Source organism: Corapipo altera, unplaced genomic scaffold, assembly GCF_003945725.1.
Source record: "Corapipo altera isolate COAL_440 unplaced genomic scaffold, ASM394572v1 44, whole genome shotgun sequence".
NCBI classification, from domain to species: Eukaryota; Metazoa; Chordata; class Aves; order Passeriformes; family Pipridae; genus Corapipo; species Corapipo altera.
Window position 1 is genome coordinate 4,013,885 of NW_020884880.1, and position 19,992 is coordinate 4,033,876.

Consider the following 19,992-nt stretch of genomic DNA (forward strand, 5'->3'; position numbering starts at 1 on the left):
AGCAGGGGGATGCATGAAGGAGTCTGTGACCCCTTGGGAGGCCCAAGACGGAGCAGGGTCCTTCCAGAGACCTGCAGCCCATGGAGAGGGAAACCCATGCTGGAGGAGGTTTTTCCCGGGTAGGACTTGTGGCCCCTGTGGGGGACCCACATCAGTACAGCTCATTTATGAAGGACTGCACCCCATGGAGAAGTGACCCATGGGACAGCACTTTGGGAAGAACTGCTGTCCGAGGGAAGGACTCACACCGGAAAGGTCCATGAAGGGCTGTCTCCTGTGGGAGGGACCCCATGAGAGCAGGGCAAGGACTCCTCTCCCTGAGCAGCAGCAGAAACAACTGACTGTAACCCCCATTCCCTGTCCCCCTGCACCACTGGTGGGGAGAAGGGAGAACATGGAAGGAAGGAGGGGGGAGAGGAAGATGTTTTTTTAAGACTGTTTTATTTCTCACTCTTTGGCTCTTATCCTGTTAGTAATAAATTTAAGTACTATCCCCACTTTGAGTCTTGTTTTGCCCGTGAAGGTAATCAGTAAGTGACCTCTCCCAGCTCTTATCTCTACTCATGAATTCTTAGCTGTTTTTTTTCTCTCTCCTGTGTCCAGTTGCAGAGGGAGAGTGAGAGAGCAGCTTTAGTGGGTACCTGGTATCTGGCCAGGGTCAACTGACTACAAGGAGGTGTAAAAATTCCAGCTCAGAGAAAAAAGGGGAGAAGGAGTCTTGAAGTGATTTTGGTTTCTGTACTGGTTTCCTGTGGCTGGCTGGGTGGGGCCCAGAGAAAGGATATTGAATTCTGGCCTTGGTGTATTTTGCTCTTCACTCAGGGTGGTCCAATCTCACTCTGGGCTAGCAGAGGATTACTGGTTGTAGAGACTGATTTATAGGTGTAAACACTGGGCTACAGAGAGCTGCAAAGGTCTTTTGGGGTTTTACCTGCTGCTCTAACAAATAGTTCTCATCTCCTCAAAGAAAAGGGGTCGTCATGGATGGATGACTTCCATGAGATGGGTGACACCCACAGCCTGCCTATGGGACCCCCTGGTTTTTCACTTTCGCAAATGTTTCACAAATCAACAAGAGAACAATAAACTTTCTTAGAGTTAATTGTTTGATATGTAACTCCTGTCCTTCCTTTCTGAGATCCTTCAGACTTCTTGTCTGAGCAGGACCCACTCAAGTACCTATTATCTGCTACACGTCTTCAGAACTTTCCAGGGCACTGAATTCCCTAAATTGGTGCAGCTGAAAGGGAGGAAGGGTAATTTTTTGACAACAGTTCTCTCTTGCAAGGCACTCCTCTAAATGGAACTATGAATCTCAATGAATAGTCCTTCATAGAAGCCTGCAATTTCAATTACCAGTCTATGGTAGGAGTTTCACAGCACAGTGAAATCTCATCTTTGCAGGTCAGTGCCATCCCTTAATAGCCTGTAACAAAGTTCAGCCAGGAAAATGCCAGGCACAAAGAAACCTGTGCTGAATGCTGGTTTGCTGCAATTCATTTCCCCATCTGTGGGAGCACCACAGCCTTATTGTGAGCACTTGGGGGGGGGAAGGGGAAGCAGATCCTGACTGACCTCATCCATGAGGATGCTACAACAACAGCATGTGCTCACGTCAAAGTTACTGCAGCTTATTGCATCCCTCAGTGTGATTATTCTGATGCCTTTTGGGAGCTGATGGCTGTTCAGGTGTGGGAATTACCCAGATGGGTCAGAACACTGAACTTTCTGATGTAGAATAATAATAACAAGGTGACTCCCAAAAGTCCCTTCTGGCTTTCTTCTCAGAGAAGAAGGTGTGGTTAAGCATGCAACTCATGCTCTGTGGCTTCCTGCCAAGCTTAGGTATAGGGCCATGTACTCATCTGTGACTCATATATGTCAGTTTTTCAAATAAATACATGAAGGTAGCAATTCAAGGAAATATTTATTTTTAAAGGCTAAAAAAAATCATATTGAAAAATTTTTTGTTCTCTTCTTCCGTCTTTGAAAATTTGTGGTGTTCTTAACTACACAGGATCACAAGATACTGAAACCATGGGACCTGCTTGAAATACCGCAGTTTATTTGGCATCATTAGTCCCCAGTGAAAAAGGAAATATCCAAAAAACTCCATGGGATAAAGCATTTTGAAAATTTGGTAGGAAAAAAGAACATAGTTAAATATGGAAAAATGAACATTGTTAAATACAAATTGATTAATTTTGGCTGTCTAAATTAAAATTTGGCATTTAGAATGGGAACAATGATAAGAATTCTGAAAGAAGCTAATCTCATTACCAGTGCAGTTTACTAGTGAAACAGCTTGCTTCAATTTGAATGTAGTAGGCATACCCTGAAAAAATTGTGAACCATAGAGACTATTGTACTATACAGTATCAGGGCAAAAAATGCATAGAATGTAAAAATTCTAACCCTTGATTAAAAAAAAAAAAAACAACAAACCCCCCACACTTCATCAATGTAAATGCACTCTCGGAGAATGAGGACTAAATTAATTTCACTGAACTGCCAGGTTTGAGCTGACCAGTCTGGATGTTGCTCCCAGTTCCATTCAGGTTTCCACTGTGAGTTTGCTCTGGTTGCACTGGTGCTCTGGTTGCACAGCTTGTCACAGCAATTCCTGAACAGAACTGGGAAGCAAAGCCAGACAAATCTAGATGCTAGACTAGATGCTGAATTACTTTCCCAAAGGGCAAAACCGGGTCGTTCTTATTAATCTAAAGAACATCATTGTGTCCTCTTTCACTTTACCTCCCTAACATCCAAATATGTATTGCTGGTTTTGCTCACTTTTGCCAACATGCATTACCTGTGCATTTCAACTACCTTCACATTATCAGAAGTCTGATAGGTATATCTGGTTTTTTACCAAATGCTGTAGTATTTTATTAAAAAGCGAAAATTCCTCAATAATTTCTATACCTAGTATGTAGTTTTGATCCAGGCGAAAGCAACACAGAGGAATTTTCCAAAGGATTTATTTGTGATGTGCTGTGACAATTTGTATTGTTCATTGCCTGTGGTTTCTCTTGGCAGGAAATATTTTTCACATTTAAACGTCTCCTGACTTGAAGTATGATTCTTTGGATTTCAGAAGAATTTAATTGATGTCCCTGAAGGAAAAGATGCAAAGTCTAGATGGAATCTACTACATTCTAATGGAATCTCCTTAATAACATAAGTTAGCAAACATTCTCATTTATCTCTCAACTTCCTCATCTCATACACTGCTCAGTAAATGGATGTCAGCTTTGAATTAGAGGACAGCAGTTGGCTCAGTTCTTGGTGGCAGCAATAGAAAGATTTCTCCAGAGAGAATAATATCTTTAAATAAATCCTCAAATATACCTGTTGGTGTTTAAAAAAACAAAACATCCAAAACAAAAAAAATTAAAAAGGAGGAGAAAGAAGACGGAATAATCCAATTGCACTTGTCTGATCTGAAGATCCGATTTCATGTCTAAACTGAATGCTTTGGGGGGGGGACAATATTTTTCATGACAAAAACTCTCACAGAGGTTTAGAGAAAGTCTTTGCCCACCAGAGAGGGTTGGACCATACAGGGCACAGTGACAAAGCTCTTTTTAAGTCAAGCTGGGGACTGTACATCATGTCACAGCAGAATGTCCCTGTCACAGCAGAATGTCTGGTCTCAAGTGACTTCTGCTGTTATCACATTGAGAGACATGAGGTGAGTGCCTGTGGAACGGTATGTAGCCCACTGTTTGTGTGTCAGAAGAGCCAGGCAATCCTTGACTAGAAGAGGGATTATGATCCTGAACAACTGCTTTCCATGTTACTTCAGTTTGCCCAGGAGTGTGAGTCCTTTGTCTTTATTTCAAATATGAAACTCTGCTATTGTTTGTGCACTGTGCTTCTTTGTATAACATATGTATAACATAGTGTGAATGCCTGTAGGTTTTACACTTCTGCGTCCAAATTCTACTCCTTCATACTTGCCACATACAGCATGAAGCTGTGGCTCATGGCTGTATTTTTGAATGTCAGTGTGGAAATTCAATTGCAATTCTGCAAGCATGACAACGCAGGATAGTTTTACCATGGCTTTCAGAAGGATCCAGAGGAGGAAACAAGCTGAGGGCATAGACCCCAAACAGAGGGAAATGACCACTGTCTCTGTGGATACTATTAGTGCTTTGTTCTCTTTGCTAGACAATTTAGTCAACCAGTATTCTTGTAACATACAAGGAATACACAACAAAAATATGTGAACCAGGTATATAATCACTTGGATATGCCAGCACACCAGTTCTATAGTATCTTCCATATTGTCCTTGAAGTTATCAGTGTACCTTTTCTCTTTTTTTATAAGGATATCACTTGTTGAGATAATGATTTTTATTGTTACTTTTACTTTTTTTATTGTTGAGCTTTTACTGCCAGGAAGTTTTATTTTGTTGACACATTTTTGTCATCAAGTCTAGTGTGGTAGCAATTCTGTCCAGAAATCCTACACAGCTGGCCACAGCCAGTGATGAAAGAAAACAGTATTTCTGTATATTTACTGTTGCTTTGAGATAGTGTCTTGGGGAGTAAGTTGTTAATGAGATGATTCCACAGTCTTTACAAGTATAAATCTGTTTTCTGTTTCTGGGAAGGCAGTCATTCTGAAGTATCATCAGACTATAAAACTGCAATTCTTCATATTTTCAAGCTTCTCAAGCAAGGTAGTTCATCTGCTGAACTTCTTACATATGTACATCCAGCTTTCTAATGCTTTGTGTTTTAAGTAATTTAATAATATAAATTTCACTTTGGCTTATAGAAAAAGTATTCCTAGGCATCTTTAGGTCTGTAATTTTGGCTATCGAACACTGGAATGAAGGAGAAGATATTTTCTGCAGAAGAATATTTACATTTCTATCCATGGTATATATTCTAGAGCTTTCACAGCCACATAACTTCCAAGGGAAAAAGAGAGAGCTTGAATTACCAAATTTAAACTCACATAGGGTATTTATATTCCACACTGTGTATAGGAATGTTTTATTTTGTAAAATATGCCATGGGTTTAGAAAAAGAAGAATAATCCTCTAATAAATAAGGCTATAAGAACTTTACTTTAAAAACCACCTTCTGTGGTGATAATATTCTCCTGAAACAGAGTGAAAAAAATTTTACTAATTGGTAGAAATAATGATAAATAGGGTTCATTGCATATTTATTAAGTCTAGTTTGCTTTCTAAAGGAATCCTTTAGTCCCAAAGCCATCTGACTGGACCATGAATCTTAGACTAGCCTTTTAATGCAGCTGAAAAGGAGCAAAATTCTTTGTCTCATACCAAATTTTCTGCATCATGAGGCCCAAATGTTAAATCCTCAATTAACAATCACATATTTGTATTCATAAATTGTAGCAGCAACAAAAAGGGATGTTAAAAATATTCTAAGGTGGAAAAAAGTGCTCCTGTCATACAGGCAGATCTGGCACTGTGGCCCTCCTTGGGTACCTGTACTGCTGTTTTGGAGTGAGGGGGTCTGGGTTCACGGAGATGTCAAGGAGATTCTCATAGATCCTGGTCCCACCAGTCACATTCCGAATTGCAGACATCACTTTATATGCCCAGGTCTCCTCTGAAAGGTGCGGTGAGGTTCCCATCTCATGACAGTGATGTGTCTGCCTTGATAAGTCTCAGTTTGGAGTACAGACAGATACCTGTTTTAGCAATTTTCTGTCTCTGAATTTGATTTCTGTTCAGGTAGAGAGAGTTTGCATTATTTTCAACATAAAAGTTATAAACTCCTTGTAATTCTTAATCTTAAATTGACTCTTACAATCCCTTCAAAAATACAGAATGACAAAATATATATTGTTTTTACATATTTTACAGTATGTTAAAAGGTAAAAGTCCCTTCCCACTGAAAGAAAAGTCTGACATTTTTCTCCCTACAGGATAATCAAATAACTTGTCACATCTATGATCACAATAATTTACACCATAAAGGGGCAAATGTATACAAAAGAAACAAGGATTAATGTGAACCGCCAGCCCACCTCACACCCATGACTTTTACAGCAAGGGTAATTCTCTGGGGGACTTGAGGACTCTGCCTTTAGAGTTTGAAAATATCTGATGTATTATCAGAGAAGTATTTTTGGTACATTTCTTCTAGGCCATGCTGTGAAAGTCATTTAGTCCTACTGGCTGATTAGTGCAGTGCCAGCTCATGTGTTTAATTCAGGCTAGGCTTAAAGAACGTGTCTCTCCAGCAGTGCTACTGAACAGTTTAATCTGCCTTAAAGTTAAATGTTGCAGAAATATCACCCTGAGAGCACAGATAAGCCAAAGCAAGGTCTAGAAGAGATGCCAGCCGAGGTGAGGCTTGCATCCTCAGGGAATGTTTTGGACCCACAGCCTGGAGAGGCCCCCGCAGCCACTCTGGTGTCCACACAGTAGGGCATGGAGCCCCTTCCCTGGCTGCAGCACCCACAGTGATGTTTGAGGATGGGACTGCCCCAATTCTGACCAGCGTGGTGGGATGAGCCCTGGACCTCTGGAGAGCCCCCATGGCTCCTGGTACACAGGAAGCCCTGACAGCCAAGCTCTGTTCAACCTTGCACGTTTTATTTTCTGCAGTTTTTTCTTACCTTTAAAAAGAAATCATTGTAGAGCAGTTATGATTCATGAGTAGATATTAATAAATTCATGTGGGTAAATATTTGGTTCTTTTCAGCTCTGTGGAAAACAATTAGATGATGAACAGATTGTGACTAAGTACAATTAATAGTGCCAGAGTGTGTCTTCCTAGGGGAATAAATACAACAATTAGTGTCTTATTTTATCGGTTGTGTAGGTTTGTTTCTAATTATAATAGCATTCACAGAATAGGCTAGTACAATACATCATCTCAATACAAAACATCAACTCCTTTCAAATCCCAGGACTGTGTAACTTGGGAAGAATAAAACCTGACTGTGAAGCCAAAACTTTTTCTGGACTGGTGTAAGCTCAGAGACCATCTTTGCTTTTGAAAAAACTAGAGGATAGTTAATTGAGGAAATTTTTGAGCTCTAAGCTTGATCTCCAAGTCAAAAACTGATGACAGTGTGCTCAAGTGACTGGGCCACGCTGGGATTCGGGGGGGCACCCTACGGACCCGCCTGTGGGGCTTTCACACTGCTGCTGGCTGTGCCTTTCTCTGCTGTGCCCCAGGATGGAGGTCAGCTTCCTCTGGACTCTCCATCAGAACAGGTGCTGGGAGTCAGGGACAACAGGTTCGGATTCAGAAAAGCAAAGCTACAGCTTTAGGTGCTGCTGCTCCTCAGCGTCCGAAAGTGTGCCCTCAGTGAGGTGCAGAGCACCAGCCACGGAGGTAGGAAATGCCCCTGCAACTCCAATTGGCTCCTGTTTGGCTACGCACTATGTCTAATTTTAAATTGCAAGGTCACACTTCATATGAGATAACTTCTGTCAACTGAATCTTCTCTGGGTGAACCAAAGCAGATATTTTCGGGGATGGAAGGAAAGCTATCTTTGCCATGTACAGTCTCAAGTTGAATCCCGTGGAAAAAGTTATCTGAATTCTCAGAAGGGCAAACTAGCTCTCAGGAATGGCTATATCATTTTCATTCCAATTTCTCCCCTCTTTCTGCCTGTAAAAGCCTTGCAACCTTTTAGATAAAAGGGACTGGATTAGGCTAAGATGTTGATGGCTAATACCAGATGTTACAATGGAGGACACTGGATAACCTCAAAGGCAGGTTTCCACCAGCTGCATCAATAGGTATAAAAGGGAATATCGATGAGTAATTGGTCATAGGTTGGTCAGTAATTCCATATTAGCTCTTAACATCAGTAAAATTTCCTTTTATTATTGGAAATAAGGTCTCTCTTGACTCTCTTTTACGGAGACAGAAAACATGATAATTTCTGTGCTCTCCACAGCTCCCTGACACTGTCAGAAGCACACATTGTTACATTACTCAGTCTCAAATGGATCCCTACTTTAATTGCTCTTGCACATTCCTGTGCATTGTTATAGCACTCAAGAATTACTTCAAAGGTGCTATTGTTTTTCTAAAATGTATCTGTTAAAAAGACCAGAGGTGTTCTATGCAAATGCTGCCATTCATCTTTCGCTTTAACTTGATTGTTTTGAACAAGGTTAGTTAGAGCTTTGATAACTTAGCTACTGTTCACGTGTAGATAAATCCAAAGCTTAAGGGGCCAGTGGGTGCTTTCAGCTATAGACCATTGTAACAAACAGACCACCAGCTGCAAGGGCAGTCATGCATCTCTGCCAGCTCCAGCTGTGTTGTGAGGAAGGAACATGCTGTTGGCAGATGAATGGAGGTCATGTCTCCCTCTCTGTACCCACTCAGCATGTTAACATCTGTAGTGGAGAAAGGGCTCTGGAACCCATCTTACTTCTGCAATTGTCCTGAAACCAGCCTCTCATGAGATATGGGACAAAACCCAGGCAGAATTGCATGGGCCCAACCCCCTCCATCTGCCTCCCTCTCTCTCATGGTGGTGATTCATCTCTTCGCAGAAACTGAAAGTTGAAGGAGCACAGAAGCAGAAAAATAACAGGTGTGCTGTGAGGCAATAACAGAAAACTCAGTTTAAACAAAAAAAAAGAAACCTCCAGAACTTCTGCCAGAACTAGAAAGAATATATGTATAAATTTAAGTATTTGTTCCGTATACCATCATGACTCAATATGCAAGATATAACAGTGATTAAACTAGTTCTGGACCTCACAAAAACCCTACCTTGAATTGTATAAAAGTCTATTATACCAAAGGTAGTATTCAGGATGGAAAGCTGTTGTTCAACCAGAAAGGACCTTCTGTAATTTAAATTAGTCTGAATATGCTGGAAAAAGCATATATCTTAAAAAGACTGGGCTTGGATTCTTTTCTTAAGGGCACGCAAAACTTCTGTTGATTTAGTTTAAGAAACGCAGATTTTTTTTCTAAGGCTAATTTTCATGGAGGTAATCTTCTGTATATGTCTTCCCTCCTCCAAACAAACTTTTACAAATCTTCAGATTAGTTATTTGTATCGGTATTTTCTGAAGTCTTTGCACATTTTCTTTTCCTTATGAAGACTTACAGAAGTTTCAAAGCAGTGGATTGGTTGAACGTAAATTGATAGAAGGCTTTACATTTCAAGTGAAATATTAACAAATGGTAACATTCTTTTATTTTCTAAAATAAAAGCATTTTCTGGTGCTTTCTTAAGGCTGTGTGCATACTACCAATGCTCTCATCCTAAACTTTTTTGTTTATATCAACTTGGAAGAGAACTGCTTCAGCTCTCATTTACCAGGATTTTCTTTTAATCTTAAATTTTCTTTTCTCTCATTGATGCTAATGTGCTGACTAGATTTATAATGACTATAATGCGTGCATAAACTAAGACCAGACTTAATGATGCAAACTTGTGTTTGCAGAAAACACAAACCAATCCAGAAACATGTCACATACTCATGTTCTTATATATCTCCTGTTGCTGGCCCCCTAAAAGTAAAACACAAGCAATCCTTCACTTCATATTAGACAAAGCAAGTCATCAGCAGACTGCAAGCAAATACTTTATTAAACTTCATCCACAAAATGGAACAAGCCTCCAAAGTTTTCTTTTTATCTGGCCTCCTTAGAGATCAAGTTGTGGTAGCAGATGTGTGTTGTGTTTCAACATTTCTATTGGCTCAGGTAGTAGTACAGCTAATTCACTCTACTACAGGCATAAAAATGAAAATAAAATAAAGATAGATGAATTCTAGATTGTTTCCTGAGCCCTTGTTTGCTGCTGTAACCCTACACCAAATACTTTGAACGCTTTGCCCATATATGACAGCAATTCCCATCACCACCTGGTGAACAGGTCTTTCTTCTGTCAGAAGTGATTCTGTGCAGTTGACCTAATGTACCTATGTATGAAATCTTGAATTGCAGAGGTATTCTGCCTTCCCAGGGACTATAGAATTAAACACTCTAAAACCATTAGCTTCTGCTGAGCTGCTCTCTTCTACTGTCGAATAGCCTTGGGCATCCAAGATCCATTCTACTCCCTCAGGAACCACTTTTATGTCAACATAAATTCATTTGACCTCACTGAAGTTCCTCCACTTACACAACACAGACAGATCAGACTGGACCCATTGTCTTTAACAATGTTTTTCTTTGTTGCTGGATAGATAGCATGTCCAAGGTTTAATTTAATAAAATCAGTGTATCTAGCATAAACCAGATGGACTAAGGCTTGTTGACAAAATGGATAGGTTATTTTCAAGGACACTGATTCATGGCCTTCCAAAGAAAAATAGCATTTAACAGATTTATTGTTGTTGAATAAGAAGCAGAGAAGCTGGGGAAGGTCGATTTACCTAATGTTATTTTTATATTTCTGGGTATGAGGTTACGTTAGGCAAAAAACAAATTTGATTGTTTTGGTGGCCATCTCTGTCAGGCACATGGTGTGATTCTTGGGGTGTCCTGTGCATGGCCAGAAGTTAATTCAATGATCCTGATGGGTCTCTTCCAACTCAGCATATTCTATGATTCTGTGACTTTCTCCAATATGTCGACATCTTTTACCAGGGAGCACCAGACTGCTTACTTGCTTCATAAAATTTTCTCTTTTCCTTTTATTGCACCCCACAGCCCATGTTTCCAAAAATGATGAATTCAAAAAAAGTACTGCATTTCTAAAGCTCTACCAGTCACTAGCTACAGGCAGCCACTCCTCTGCTGCAACTGAGCTAATATGTCTGGAATTTTAGGAGCTCTGAATCTAAGTGTATTGGGTTGGCATAGCAAGGGGTAGTGGGGGGGCTACAGAGGTAGCTTCTCTGAGAAGCTGCCAGAAGCTTCCTCCATGTCTGGCAGAGCCAATGCCAGGACGGACCCACCACAGGCCAAGGCCGAGGTCATCAGGAATGGTAATGAGGACTCTGTGATAACATATTTAAGAAGGAAAAACAATTATTGCACCAAGGTAATTGTGGCCAGAGAAGGAGTGAGAGTGTGTGAGAGAAACATCTCTGCAGACAACAAGATCAGTGAAGAAGAGGTGATCCAGGTGCCAGAGCGGAGTCCCCTGGAGCCCATGGTGCAGACCATGGTGAGGCAGCTGTGCCCCTGCAGCCATGGAGATGGACGCTGGAGCAGGAACCCAGCTGCAGCCCCTGGAAGAGCCCCACACTGGAGCAGGTGGATGCCTGAAAGATGGCTGTGACCCTGTGGGAAGCCTGTGCTGAAGGAAGTTCCTGGCAGGGACCCACAGACCATGCAGAGAAGAGCCCACACTAGAGCAGGTTTGCTGGTAGGACTCTCTTCTCCCTCCTTGTGAGATGCAGGGAGGTTGTCCTCAGTTCATGAGCCTGAAGCCTTACGTTTTTTGTCTTTCTGCTCAGTGCTGCATGATCTTTCTAGTGTGCTCTCAGGGACTGGGACTTGGCTTATTCATGGGGTTCTTCTTTCAAGTCTCCTCTTAGGAGTCTATTCACTATTACACAGCTCTCTGATGCTCTGCAAGCCCGCACAGCTACTTTGGTTGTGGTAATGCAAGCCAGGGCAGGGATACTGTGGGGCACCCCAGCTATAGCCCACATCACATCGCTTTGACTTGGGCTTATGAGCCTGGCTATGAGCAGGGGCACTTCTGACGGTGAGGATTAGGAAGGCAAAGAGCTTCATGAAGTAGGTGCTGCATGGATGGTATTCTACTCCCTGCCTACTATTAATATTCATGCTGCTTTTTGAATCTAATATTGATTAGACTTTCATAGGTAAACAAATGAGATGGCTTCCTTACAGTAAAAGCTTGATGTTCTTGAGAAGGGCAGGGCATTACCATCTGTCTACTGTTTTCCTCTGTTTGAATATGATCTCTGAGCACCGGCAACATTAACTGAATCTAATATTCAAGCAATTTTAGAGTCATGATATTCTAGCAGTTCCATCTATCTAGAAGACAGGCGTTTCCAAGGATTCCATTTGGTGGGTTGGCAAAGCTGCATCTCTACAGAATAAGAAGCATGTAGATATGACATGGTATTTTTCGTCTCTCACCATTTTGTCTTTTCTTTCCATCAAAGTACCAAACCCTGCTGGTGTTGGTTGGCATCAATGGTATTCTGTAATGGGAAACAAAAGAAAGACAAGCCAATGCAAAATGATAACTGCAATAGTCACAACAGGAAGGAACTAAAGAATATGTTCAGCTTTCCTCAATATTAGTTCAGCCACAGCAGGTGTGTTTTAGTCCCATGGTTCTGATTCCTCCTTTTCTATCTCTTTCTTACGCAGGCAGTTGTATTGTTTTTGTGAACTAGAATCTTAAATTCCCTCTGCTCAAACCTACAGTAGAGACAGGGCAAGATACTAATAAAATGAGAGAGCAAAATGCCAGCCATGGGGGAGTGCTGCATTTTGTGTCAGCTTGATCAAAAGCAAACTCCTCCTCTAAAACATTTAATAGTCATTAAAACACATTTTAATTACTTATGAAAGGACTTTAAAGGGCTTTTGTGAAACAAAAACTGACAGAGGAGTGTCAGTTTTTAGAGACACTTAGAAACTCACGCACTGCATAAATGCTTTCAACACACATACATATATATATATATATATTAATAGAGCTTTGAAAATTAGCATCTTTCTCACTCTAGGATCCTCACCAATTTCCAGAATTTTGCCCACAACACATTCAGACATTATGGAGACAGTGCTGCAGAAAGACTTGGGCAGATGCATGAGTTGAGAGTTTTGTTCCCCTGTGCTTCAGTGGCTTGAGTTCTTACCCACATATCCTCTCTGAGGCAGAGCACCAAACTAGGTCCCATGCCCAGTGGAGCACTGCATCAGGAGGGATGCAGGCTGCAAGCCAGGAAGCATGGATGACTTTTCCATGAAGTGCAGTCTGCACCACCATGAGCAGTACACAGGAGAGCAGATGGTAAGAGTTTGCAGAAAGAGTGTTGTGCTCAGGTAACTAAAAGTTATATTACGATGTGTCTGAATGGGTCTGGCTTTAAGTTAAATGGCATCTGTAGCTGGCATTCTCTATTCTCTGTGTTATTTGCTGCACAGCTGGAATGGTAGAGTTCTGTTGGGGTAGATCTTATGGAATTGACCTAACTACTTGCCCCAAAGCCTCTCCTGAGTTTCTGAAAGCAGAGCAGAAAGCCTGGCCCAAAGTATCCTGAACAGGCCACTATATCAGCTCCTTCTACATGGGTATTAGCAAGAAGATATGGCTTAATAATCATGCATGTTTCAGTTTTGAAAGGAAAATGAAAATTAGTAGGAAAGAAATCACAGATGATCCTTTTAGAACAGGATACTTGTTTGGGTTTGTTTTGATTGAACACTCGACCAAAAATGGAAATTCAGATAGGTTAAACTACAAATTCAGCTGGTATTTCTCATGTTGTTTCATCCAGAAAGAAATATCTAAAAGTAGGAAAAGGTAGGCAAAGACAAGGCATTTTGAATTACATTTTTTTAAAAAAGGGAAGTTGTTTACTTTTTACTTAAGGAAGAAATGACTTCCAAGAAAAAACTGCTCTGGTTGGTGTCTCGGTTGGGATTCTTACAAGTGGCATTATCCCTCTGCAAGCTTGCTGCTCTTTTACACCTTTTTGATGAGCAAAAATATGCATCTTTCAAGACATCGTCTCTATGCTGGTAATATATTTTGCCATGGATGGTATAACTTTTCCCTATAGTTAATACTAAAAATGGATACAGACTAAGTGGTCAAAAATACATTTTCTTTTACTGTACAAGGTAATGTTCTCACTCAGGCAGTGGAAGCCTCTTACAGGGAGCCCTCTGTGATGGGGCACAAAGTCTTTGGCACGGTTTGGAACAAAATTCAGTTGTACCAGGAGATAAAATAAAGATGGTTTTACCAGGGCTTTTATGCTGCAGGTATGCTGGTACTCACAAAGGGACAAAGAGTAATGCTGAAGTGAGGGCAGTGTTTTGGAAAAATGTTTTTTTTCATGAGTCAGTAAAAATTTCTATTTTCAGAACTATTTAGGTTTAAAATCTATTCCTGAATTCATATCAAATTGTACATTAAAATATGAGCAGCAGTGCTATAAAAGTCAGAACATTTATTTCATCATTGTCAAATAAGGTTTGTTTTCTCTTTTTTTTTTTTTTTTTTTTTAAATAAAATTCTACCTTGAAATTGAAATAAAAATAAATTAATTTGAGGTTGAACAAACTGTTTCTTTGACCTGGACATACATTGTAGAAATAGGGAGGATGCTGCCTTTTACAAGACTTAAAAATAAATTATTCATACAGCCTAAATACAATGTATCTATTATTTAGTATCACTCTGTTGTTTCAGTTTCACATTACTCACACAGCAAAAATGGAGGAAAAAACCAGACTGCAATGCTGTAAAGGATAGTACAAATTTGCCATGTTTGACCCCATAATAAATATAATTATCTAATAAGATGGTGTGCCACAGATTGGTAAAGGAGGGCACAAGTAATTAGAAGTGCTGTATGATAAAACAGAGTTCTTCCTTGTGGTCCTGAAGAAGAAGCACTTTAGACTTGTTGAAGCTGAGAGCTGCTCTCACTGGTATTCCTGCTGTCAGTCCAAGGCAGTTCTGTTGACAAGTGCCATTGATTTTTCTAAAATGCCATCAGGCTGACTCCTGATTGCCTCAGCTCTGTTCTCCCACAAAATGCAACCCACAGAACAGGAGAGGAGAAGGTAACCCAAAACTAGAGGGAGGGACTTTTGTCCCTCGGACATAATTTTGCTCTATAAAATTCCTCAGAACTTGCAGAAGAGGCAATGCTAGTGAGGAGAAACTCAGAAAGATGAAAGCATAAACAGTTTATATTCTGATTTGTATAGAGCGTCAAAAGAAAGAGAAATTTTAAGTAACGATCTGCTGAGATTTACTCTCCTCTGTCTTACAAATTGGACAGAAAAACCTGTATCCTTCTCAGAGCCTGGTTCCCAGTGGAAATACATACCAATAGAAGAGTAATGAGTTGTCATGTTCCCTGTCAATCTGTCTTTAATCCAGAGATGTTTTATTATCTCACTCACTTCTCTTTCCACAGTTGCATTCAATTCACTGCAAGTACTTTCATGCCAGGAAGCCAGGCATACACGGAGCAGAAATGCCTTGCCTACATATTTTATGAGGGCCCTTAACCACATGCGTGGAAAATGTTTATTTTATAAGTGCAGAATTGTCCCCTGGGGATGTTTTACTGCACAAATGAGCCTAATGAGCATTAGAAGAGCAGTTTTTCAGGAAAGTGGTAGGTTTATTCTTCCTTAATTTTTTAATTACAACCCCTGACCTGAAGGACTAGCACAAAACTGTAAACAGATCAGAACTACAAGCAACATGCCTTTTTAATCAGTGCCACCGAGAGGAATATACCGATGTGTATCCCCCATGCTGCTCAGGGGTGACGCAGGGTGAACTGCTCTGCCAAGTGTCAGCATAGACCTTGCTGCTGCCCCCCTGGGAATCCCTGTCCCCTCTGCTCTTTGCCAGGGACCTGCCTGGGCTCACAGGCATTTCCCTAACACAAGTCACAGGTCATATTGACGCCACAATGGGGCATCTATAAATGAATGGACTTTGACTCCCACTCTCAGAAGGAAGGGAGCATCTGCATACCATACATGTTTTGGTTTTATCACCAAATGAGATTTGTGGTGAGTTGTAAACATAGATTTGCAGAGATAGGAAAAGACAAACCAGCAAAATGTGCTCTTATGGTTATACTTAAAAAGGAAAACTCATCTCAGATTACTGGTGGGCTCTGCCCATTGCCAGAGGTGGTGACTGGTCTTCCCATTGCCTGGGATGGAAGGAAAGTGTCCTTTCCCTCCTTTTCTATTTGCCTTCCTGTTTTTCCCTCTGACTGATCACAATAACAGTATCTTAGACTACCATAAAAGATTATACAATTATTTCACCCTGCTCCTTGAGATTAGTTGATTAATATGCTTATAGTGTACTGTAGTTTTTTCCTAGTGATACAGAAAACTGATCAGCATCCAAACCCTGGATTTTTCTCCTCAGACATGGTGGTAATTTCAGAGCAGTAAGATGGGTTGAACCCATGGGTACCATCAGGGCAACCCCGCCCTGCACCATCCACAAATCTCCTGGCAGATTGATTCCTTTGTCCAGGCACCACTGTCCTTTTCAACCAGGAAGAGAGATCTCAGAGTAAATGTCAGGTTGATTTTCACCACTAATCTTCTGAAAAAACCACCCCAACAGCTTTATCTTGCTGCTCCCTATCATACTGTGAGCATGTCAGCAATGGCCACATCCTCACATATGGTATATTTATTAACTGGGTATACATACCTATATCTGCGTATATCTATTTTCATCAGTCAGAGAAAAAAATGAAGGAACAAGATATTCTTTTTAAGCTGTTTTTTGCTTTCATATTAAATTAATTTTACTATAAATATACCAAGTGAACCTAACACATTATAAATGGGGGCCCAAAAAACCTCTGGTTACGTAAGTATATAAATATCTATACATACACAGGGCCAGGATCATCTATCTGGAGCTGTTCTCCTTGTGCATGTTTTATGCTAGGGATGTGGAAATGCTGAGACAAAAGAGAAGAACTGAGCGTGCTCACATGGGGACCAGAGGTTTGACTTTCAAAATGACTGAACCTCTTCTGTCAGTAACAACATGGAAACAGTCAGAGCCCATGCCAGAACACAAGTATGCATGCCCTGAGAAAACAGTCATTATCAAGGGAACATCAGATTTCTGCAGTATAAATTCATAAAAAGGCATTTTGAAAATGGAAAGGGGGATCCAAATATAATTGTGATTTTTGCTGGTGTCTTGAGAGTGCTTTATACTGTGTATTTCTGAAAACAGCCCATTTTATCATAGTAGGAGAGTGTGTTACCCAGTGCTGACTTTGCTCAGTGATGTTTGCAGAATAGATGCCTTTTTGTTTGGCACTGGCTGAGTATACAGAGCACAGAGAATGGTTTGAATCATGCCAGCTGTTAGCAACACCACGGTAATGTATCTGTTGCTTACCCTAGCAGAAAAAAACCCCCAACCCTCAGTGGTTCAAGGTGTTCCTATTTTTTTTTCTACTGTCCCATTCCCTTTCATAATCAAAACATCATACGTTAGATGTCATAGATGAATTGGAAAAAAAAATTGATTTCTGCAGCAAAAATCTTAGTTTTCAAACTAAATAAACTTTGCAGAAGACTATGAAAGGGTGGTTGCTGTGTCACTGAGTCTATGTACACATCCCCTTCCCAAAAAGGAAGTTTATGATGTGTCCATACCATTTTTTGGTAGTAATTGTTTTCTTAACTAATATCGAGTAAGAAAGTATATGTTTTCCCTGAGAAAAGAAAACTAGTTTCCACAACATGCTCCTTTCTTTGCTCAGAGGCCACTGCTTGTAACAGCTCAATCATTTTTTACTGTGCTGTTCTGTGGCATGTGGGTCCTGCTGGACCCCAGTATGGAGGAAGATGGTAACTCCTGTTATCAGAGACATTACATTTGAAATAATATAGGCTATTATGCATTAAGAAGAAAGAGCAGATATTTTTTAAGGAACATTTGTTCCCTTATCTCAGCTGTAATTTTTGTTGGTATTTTTTCCTTATAGGTGAAAATCCTCATAAAAGGGCCAGGTATTAACAGTTCCATGTCATAAGTGCCTGTTATCTTGCTTATACTTAAGTGATAGTAGGAACTTTCAGTATTTCTAAGACCTCCCCTTCAGTGAAGCAGTTAATTTTGACATTTTGTCAGAGAGGTGTCAACCCCTTTGAACAATGAAAGACTTTTGATTTAGTGTAGCGATGGCATTACTTCCCTACATAACACCAAAGTGTGAATCTCAGGGTGAGACATATTTAACACATCAGGAGGTCTTGATGGGATATTGGTTGGAAAAATTGTTTGCATTGTCTAGAGAAGAAGGGGATTGGGGAAAGAAAAAGTGGGGAACATAAGGCAGCCTGGATTGCTTGTTACTTTCTGAACCCCTTGGTTCTGTTTCTCCTGAGAACTTGAGGGACAGAGTTAGTGAAGTATCTTAAATACATTTCTATGTCACTCTAAATTTCTTCCTACAGTGCTCAAATCACAGTCATATTATAAAGCTGGCTTCTTCACCATTTCTTTTAATTTTTACCTTATCTCCATAATCTTGTGACTTAACAGTGTGGCAAATGCACACTCAGTATGTAAATCTGTTAATTACCATGTGTTTTGAGAAGATTCACTATGAAATTGCCTTTTGAATTCCAAAATATTGAAAGAAATTTGGTTTCTTCCAGTTAGGGAGATAAGTATTTTTCTACTGGATTATTTAAAGTGCTTCTTTTTCCCCAGAGGTTAGCATGGCCAGCATATTCAGTGGCTGAAAGCTGTGGGCCTCTTCCAACATAAAGTAACTGTGATTTAGAGGAAGGGTTTGCAAGCAGCTCATGTCTGCCACATGCTGTGTATTTTGTGGACAGAAAAGGAGCACTGTAAGACTGCTTCACAATTACAAGGAGTGTATACCTAATAGATGTGTCAGGTTTTGGACTTCCATGGTTCATATAAATTCACTCACCATTCAGTTATGTTTCACTGAAAAATATTTGTATTGGCAATTGACAGGAAGCTGAACATGAGCCAGCAGTGTGCCCAGGTGGCCAGGAAGGCCAATGGCATCCTGGCCTGTATCAGGAACAGTGTGGCCAGCAGGACCAGGGAAGTGATTCTTTCCCTGTACTTGGCACTAGTAAGGCCACACCTTGAGTACTGTGTCCAGTTCTGGGCCTCTCAGTTCAGGAAGGATATTGAGGTGCTGGAGCAGGTCCAGAGAAGAGCAACAAGGCTGGTGAAGGGACTTGAGCACAAGTCCTATGAGGAGAGGCTGAGGGAGCTGGAGCTGTTCAGCCTGGAGAAGAGGAGGCTCAGGGGAGACCTCATCACTCTCTACAACTACCCGAAAGGAGGTTGTAGCCAGATGAGGGTCAGTCTCTTCTCCCAGGCAACCAGCAGTAGGGCAAGAGGGCACAGTCTTAAGCTGTTCCAGGGGAGGTTTAGTTTGAATATTAGGAAAAAATTTTTTGCGGAGAAAGTAATCAGACATTGGAATGGGCTGCCCAGGGAGGTGGTGGATTCACCATCCCTAAGACTGGATGTGGCACTTAGTGCCATGGTCTAGTAACCACGGCAGTGTTGGATCAAGGGTTGGACTTGATGATCTCAGAGGTCTTTTCCAACCCGGTTGATTCTATGATTCTATGAATGAGAAAATGAATAACAAACTGAAACTTCCATCTACGAGGTGTGTGCTACTTCAGTGTTCTCACTGAAAATGGTTAAGGGACATTCAGAATAATATTTGTAGTTGCACACCTCAAAGGATGGGTAGGCACTTCAGGGCTGATGCAGTCATGAAGCTGTCTGTTATCTGGTAGACACCCCTTCAGAAAGGAGCTCCAGACTAAGAGCTGAAAGTCAAGAGTTATGAACAGTGAATCTTCTTTTGACTTTGGTCTGAACTTCAGGCTGATCACCAGATAGTGGTACACTTTCCAGCCAGGGGACAGGTGGGATAGTTGGAGGAAAAATAGGGAAGAACATTATGAAGGCTGTGTTAACACCTTGTCTCTTTCTTTCTTAATATGGGCTGGGAGTTACATTAGAAAAAGCAAAATTAGCACAAAACCAAGGAGCAGTGAGAATATATAAGGGACTAATTCAGTGTCAGTGAAGAAGACACAGAAAAATATGCAAAAGAAAAAATATGCAAAATATACACAGAAGATATGCAAAAGAAGCAGTGACAGCCAGACCTGGTGAGAAGTTTCAGTTGAAATGCCTGAATTAGAAGAGATGCAACAGCTATATGTCATCTGTTTAGGTTCCTCTGCCTTTTACAATACAGAACCACATTTCTTACCATGTTCTGTGGCCACCTTTCATTTGCTATACCACTCTACCTCCT